The 6,414-nt window shown below is 37.2% G+C and overlaps 1 long non-coding RNA gene across 1 annotated transcript; it reads left to right on the forward strand.

The window, feature by feature from the left end:
• The first annotated feature begins 3,608 nt into the window (after positions 1-3,608).
• Positions 3,609-4,304, forward strand: LOC121803506. The gene is made up of 2 exons (XR_006051035.1): positions 3,609-3,814; positions 3,961-4,304. It is a non-coding gene; the product is annotated as an uncharacterized LOC121803506 (long non-coding RNA).
• The last annotated feature ends 2,110 nt before the right edge of the window (positions 4,305-6,414 follow it).

Genomic DNA, 6,414 nt, shown 5'->3' on the forward strand with positions numbered 1-6,414 from the left:
TGACGCATATTTATAAACAAAAGTATTAAAAAAATATTTGAAAACTCATCAATTAACAGCCATGAATTTATAATAAATATTTTCCCACACCACATTGTTTATTCCAAATTCATTTTAAAATATGACTAAAATAATTGTTTAAAACTCGACTTTTATATAATGATATGATGATAGATGGATTAGATTTATAAGCTATAGCAAACTTTTCGAAACGGTGAAAAAAAATTGTTTAAAAAAATAGGTTTGCTTGGAGATATGATTCGAACATAATGCATTACTTTTACTTTTTAAGAGATGCATATAATTCATTACCATCCTGAATTATTAAAATGCATTTGTCTGTTGGAAATGTATAAGGGCATCAGCAATGGGACGCCCTAAAGTCGGCCCTATGCACCGCCACGTCAGCATTTTATCTTCCTACCCTTCCACCTGCAGTGGGAAACTCTAATGCGCACCCTAAGAATTTTCTTTTATTTGAATATTTAAATAACTATAAAAATTGGAAAAAATCTTCATTTCATTTACTACATTACAATACGAATTAAAAAAATACGCAAACTCAGCGATGGCGGTTACGTGCCCACACTTCTTCAATCATGTCGTTCATGAGCTGAGCATGGTTTTGTTGGTTGCGCATTGAGGCCTGTCTAGATAGAACCTCATTGAAACCCGTCGATAATCCTTGAGCGGGGGCTAGACCCACCTTCATTATCGGCCCAGTTGGTGACGCTTCCACCTTCGTGTTCGACTATCATGTTGTGCAAGATTATGCACGCATACATGACATCGGCGAGGAGTTCCTTGAACCAGAGATGCCCCGACCCTTTCACTATTGCCCACCGTGATCGGAGCACACCAAATGCCCGCTCCACATCCTTCCGCGCCGCCTCCTGATTTTGTGCAAATAAAACTCTCTTCTCACCCATTGGGCAGCTGATCGTCTTCAGAAAAACAGGCCACCTTGGGTATATGCCATCGGCCAAGTAGTACCCCATGTGGTATTGGCGCATGTTGGCAGTGAACTCGATGGCCTGGCCGTTGCCATTGCATTGCTCGGTGAAGAGGGTGGATGAGTTGAGGACGTTGATGTCGTTGTTCGACCCGGCTACACCGAAGTAGGCATGGCAGATCCAAAGCCGATGGTTAGCGACGGCTTCGAGGATCATCGTCGGGTGGCTGTCCTTGTATCCACTAGTGAATTGGCCTCTCCACGCCATCGGACTATTCTTCCACTCCCAGTGCATACAGTCGAGGCTCGCTAGCATCCCAGGAAAGCCGTGCACCGTCTCGTGCATCTTCACCAGGCCCTGGCAATCTACAGCAGTCGGACGTCGCAAATATGTCTCGCCGTAAGCCTCCACAACTCCCCTACAAAATCTCTTCAGGCACTCGCGGCCTGTTGTCTCACCGACGTGGAGGTACTCGTCGAACATGTCCGCCGTGGTGTCGTGGGCCAACTGACGGAGTGCAACTGTGCACTTCTGCAATGGCATAAGTCTGGGTCTGCCGATGCCATCTTCCCAATACTGGAAGTATTCATCACATGACTCCAACGTCCGACGTCGAATAGGCCTAGGGGTCTGCTCCGCCACCTCCGCCTCCTCGCGCTGCACTTCGGCTAAGCATTCCGCCATTGCGTCTTGAACGGCTGCATTTAAGGCTTGAGTCAAGGTCGGACTACCGCCCTCCGAGGAACTCCGGTCGTCGTCGTGGTTCATTTTGGTTTGTGAGAGATGAGAGAAATGTGAGAGATGAGAGAAATGAGAAATGTTCGTATGAAAAGTAGAACGAGAATCGATGTTTAAATAGATAAATTTTGAAAAATATAAAAATAAAAAACACCTTGCATCTTCCGCGCCATCGTCCACGTCGCCCACAGTGGACGGCCGATGGCGCGGACGATGGCCTATCATCCGCGGACTAAGCTTAGGGCGAGAACGACGCATCGTCCATCGTCCTCGCACTCACAGTGACGCGCCCGAGGTATCGGGCGGCCTATCGTCCGCCCCAGTGTGGATGTCCTAACCCCCATTTGAATAAGCAAAAGATATATTATATTTTAGGAGATGAATAAATAAAAGTTGCATCGCTTTTGATAATTATTGAAAATAAATTAATAATGGTGCGTAGACAGTGCTATTTTGATATAATAATACTTTAGCTTAACTGTGGAATGATGCAAAGTTGTACTATTAGATATGGGCTGCAAATTGCGCAGCTTTGGATTGTTATCTGATCAATAACGATCCAATCGATTAAGTTCAAGCTTAAATATAATATGTTACGAAAATTTTTAATTCTAGCACAGATCCAACCTAGTATATTGAAATTTGAAAACGATACAAACATGATAGCAACACGATCATGACACTATTGATTTGGAGGATGTATCATTTTCGGATAGGTCTTTAGCTCAAAACTTTGATCATGTATGATTTTCAGATTTGTTTTTTCTGAAAAACTTTAGTTCCTCGTCGTCAAGATGTACAGATGAAGTTACAAAGACATGTTCTTCGTGAAATTGAACTTCTAATAGCCAAAATAACATATTGAACATTATTTGGATTGCTAGAAACAATTTGATAACGGCTTAAGAGGACAATTGAATCAGACATTCGTTTCGGATGTTGAACTTTCTTTTAAGTGATATATATGGAATTTTCGCTCAATTACATGGAGAATTGAAAGTTTGCTATACATATCTGCAACCATGGAAGAAGACATCTCCAGTTCGCTGAGACGGATGTCGATGAGAACTCGTAAGGTTGCTCCAAAAATGGTTGCAGCCCTTGCCAGCAGTGACAACCGGACTCTGGTCTATGTTGTTATAGTTTCCTGTTTGTTACTTCTTCAGTGTTTAATGTGTATATATTATGTTGTACTATTCTGTTTGGAGTTTGGCCTTGTTATTAAAAATCTAGTTATAAAGAATAATGTTGCAGGCAATGCTTGCACGTCTTGAAGCTCTGTAAAATGATAATGCTGGATTGAAGACGGTGCAAGTTGATGATGACGACAAAGCGATGATGACGATGATGATCAAGGTCAAATGTTTTATAGTTATTTAAGCACACAATTTTAACGCAAGCATTCATATAGGTATCTTATAGAAAACAAATCAAGGGATGTCATCTTATCAAAAACATATAAAGCATATGCAGAATGTCATTTATAAAAATACACATTTTTCAGTTGTGACACTCAGGATTATTATTGTTTGATGGATTCTCTTTCAAGGAATTCTTTGATTTCTCATCTTTGAATGACTATGGCACCATCATATTCTTTGATGTTGCTACTAAATCACCATTCACCTGAAGGAGAATGCAAATACTTAAGGCTGCTAATTTGTTGGAATATGAACTGTGTGTTTGGCTTAGCAAGTTATTGCCTTGTATATAATTGCATTTAAAATGGATGAGTAAATATTCCTGAAGCAAAAAAAGGAAGAATATAGAATATATGATTGGTCTTGTAACTCTTGTTTTGTATACCTTTTTGTTTTAGGGGTTGCTTTTTCATCTGCAAAGTTCCAAACTGGCACTAATTTATTGAGAATCAGATTCAGAGTAAGTGCTAAACCAGAATCAGTATACCACCTTTCAATAAGATGATAATCTAATTAAAAAACATTACCATGAAATAAGATTATTTTGAGTGTGATTATGTTTTACATTCTTGTTTTTAGGGGGAAGAGCTCAGAAAGTAAATTAGAGCAGAGTTACCTTATATCTAGGTCTTAAAGAAACAAGGTCTTCATTGTTTGTGTTTCTACTTGATTAGAAATGGCCTTTGAATAGATTTGAAGTTGGTATGTTTTGCTTGTTTGGACATGCTATTGCGAAAACAATGATATTTCTCCATTATGACAGAACTTGATGGATAAAATTACATTTACTTTCTAAATTGATTTGTGTTTAAATTTAGAATACTTACTATGTTTTTGTTTGTTTAAAGGAGCAAGTTATGACAAAGGCAGATGCATTACGGGCTAACTAACGGGGTAGAAGACCAAGATTATGATGCCATTTACGTTGAGCTTTCTGGGAAGATGAAGAAGAGAAAGCAAATTCTTAGGCACTGAGCATTTATTTCCCATATGCTAGATGCAGCATTGCACGCAGAGTCAGATAAGCAAAATGCAGAGTTGCGCGTGGAGCTAGAGAAGAAATATGCAGAGTTGCTAGACTAGTTGAAGAATCTTAGTCAACAAGTTTACAAAATGAGAAGTCAAAATATATAAAGTCCTATAAAAATGTAAAACATTATTATTAATTTTATGTAAATTTTGAATTTTGTTACTTTTAAAATTCATTTTATTATAATTTTCAATAAAAATTGTCCAGATATTGTAAAAAAATTAATAATTAAAATAGAAAATAATTTAGAATCTCGATCCAAAATAATCCAAAATTTGCGAGCAAAGCATAGGTGCTCGCAAATTTGCGAGTAAATTTATGCTAGCGAAGAGTCCAAAATATCGAGTGAATCATACGTGCTCACTAATTAGCGAGCAGAATTGAGTGAATGCAGTTGCTCGCAAGCTTACCTAATAGCGAGCAGAAAGGTCCTCGCAAATGACTTGTGCGGGCAAAACTGCTCGCAAGTTTGCTACGAGCCTCATAGCTAGCACACACTGTGCTCGCAACGTGCTCGCTATATTGGGTTTTGCTAGCACATACACCATTGTTTGCGAGCACATTGGTGCTAGCAAAACGCCTTCTTTTTTATAGTGATGGGTTACCCAAATCCGACTTGAAATTATGATATCCTGATCACGTCGTCCCTTAAAGATAATGGGTTACCCAAATCCCATATGAAATTATGATATCCTGATCACGTCATCCCTATAAAGATATGAACACGTTAAAACTTGACACTAATCCTTTAATTTCATGGATGTTTGTATTGTATAAAAAATTGACAGTTATAGTATTAGATCATCCATAATGCACACCTCTTATTTGTCTCTTAATAGTCCTTTTAGTTGTGCCTGCACACACTTTACCACATCCATTCCTAAAAAAATACTTACAATACCACAACTCATCATTCATTCCCGTACATTATTAGTGAGTTTCACATTATGATGTTTTATTCGTGTTTTCTTTTGTTTATCCATTATATATTCTAAATGAACTGAATTTTTTTATTTAAATTAAAATATAAAAGAATAAATCTATCAATATATAAAGACGGGTTTTGAGAAAGACACTTTGAGAATGCCATTGTAAGACAAAATATTAAAAATTTAAATATACAAAAACTCCTTGTATTCATTTTATGGATTAGATTTCATAGCCTCTATCGTTAACTAGCTCGAAGAAATATCATAGCTTAATAATTTCACAAAATTTTGATTAGCACGACAAAATATTAAAAATTTGTTAATGTATACTACCTCATTTCCATAAAAATATGGGCAATTGAAATGACACTAGAAATAATACACAATTGGCAAAGTAAGATAGAAGGAAAATGAGAGTTAAAGTAGTGTTAGTGGATAATGGATCCACATTATTATTAGTGTCTAATGAACTATAATAGGTTATAGTGATATAAGTTGTAAATATATTGGTGGAGTATATGAGTAATGAGTTGAGGATAACTTTCCATAAATGGAAATGCTCATATATATATATATATATATATATATATATATATATATATATATATATATATATAGAGTCTCATTATTCACAAATCTAGTCTTAAAAACCAAACTAGAGACCAAATTAGGGCCCTTAGATCTAGATTTTAATGGATGAGATTAAACCATGTCTCATGAATTTCGCTACTTCATTATATAAGCAATATACTTCAAATTAGGGGTATTTCAGTCAAATTACATCTAGGGTAAAAAAAATCACCCCTACTTCTCCTCATTCACGCCGCTCCTCTTCATTCTCATCTCTCCCGCTATTTTCTTCTTCAAATCGAATAATACTTCTCCAAATCGAAGAATTCTTCTACTAATCGACAAATTTTCTACAACAAAGTGACGAATCTTCTTCTACAAAGCGACGCTCATCTTCTACTCCAAATCGACTCTCATTTCTACTGCAAATCGACGCTCAAACGCTGCTTCTCTGCCAAAATCGACGACTCCACAACTTCCTCTTCAAAATGGTTGATACTCGAAAATCTTCGACGGAAAATTCTGGCCCAGTTGCGTTCCGGCCGAACCTCTGGTGAAGGTAATACAACTTTGAAGCTTTTCAAAGATCTTACACTTAATTCACTTCATCTAATTCCTAACTTTGATTCTGATTTTTGTCAAAATAGCACAACAATATACTCGCAAGCATCAGACTAAATCAAAGACGGTTAAACAAGCAACTCACAAGCTCGATGCAGATCCTGGAAACAAAATTCCAGATCCAGAAGGTAAAACCTAGGATTTAAATTTGT

The sequence above is a fragment of the Salvia splendens genome, chromosome 5, assembly GCF_004379255.2.
Source record: "Salvia splendens isolate huo1 chromosome 5, SspV2, whole genome shotgun sequence".
NCBI classification, from domain to species: Eukaryota; Viridiplantae; Streptophyta; class Magnoliopsida; order Lamiales; family Lamiaceae; genus Salvia; species Salvia splendens.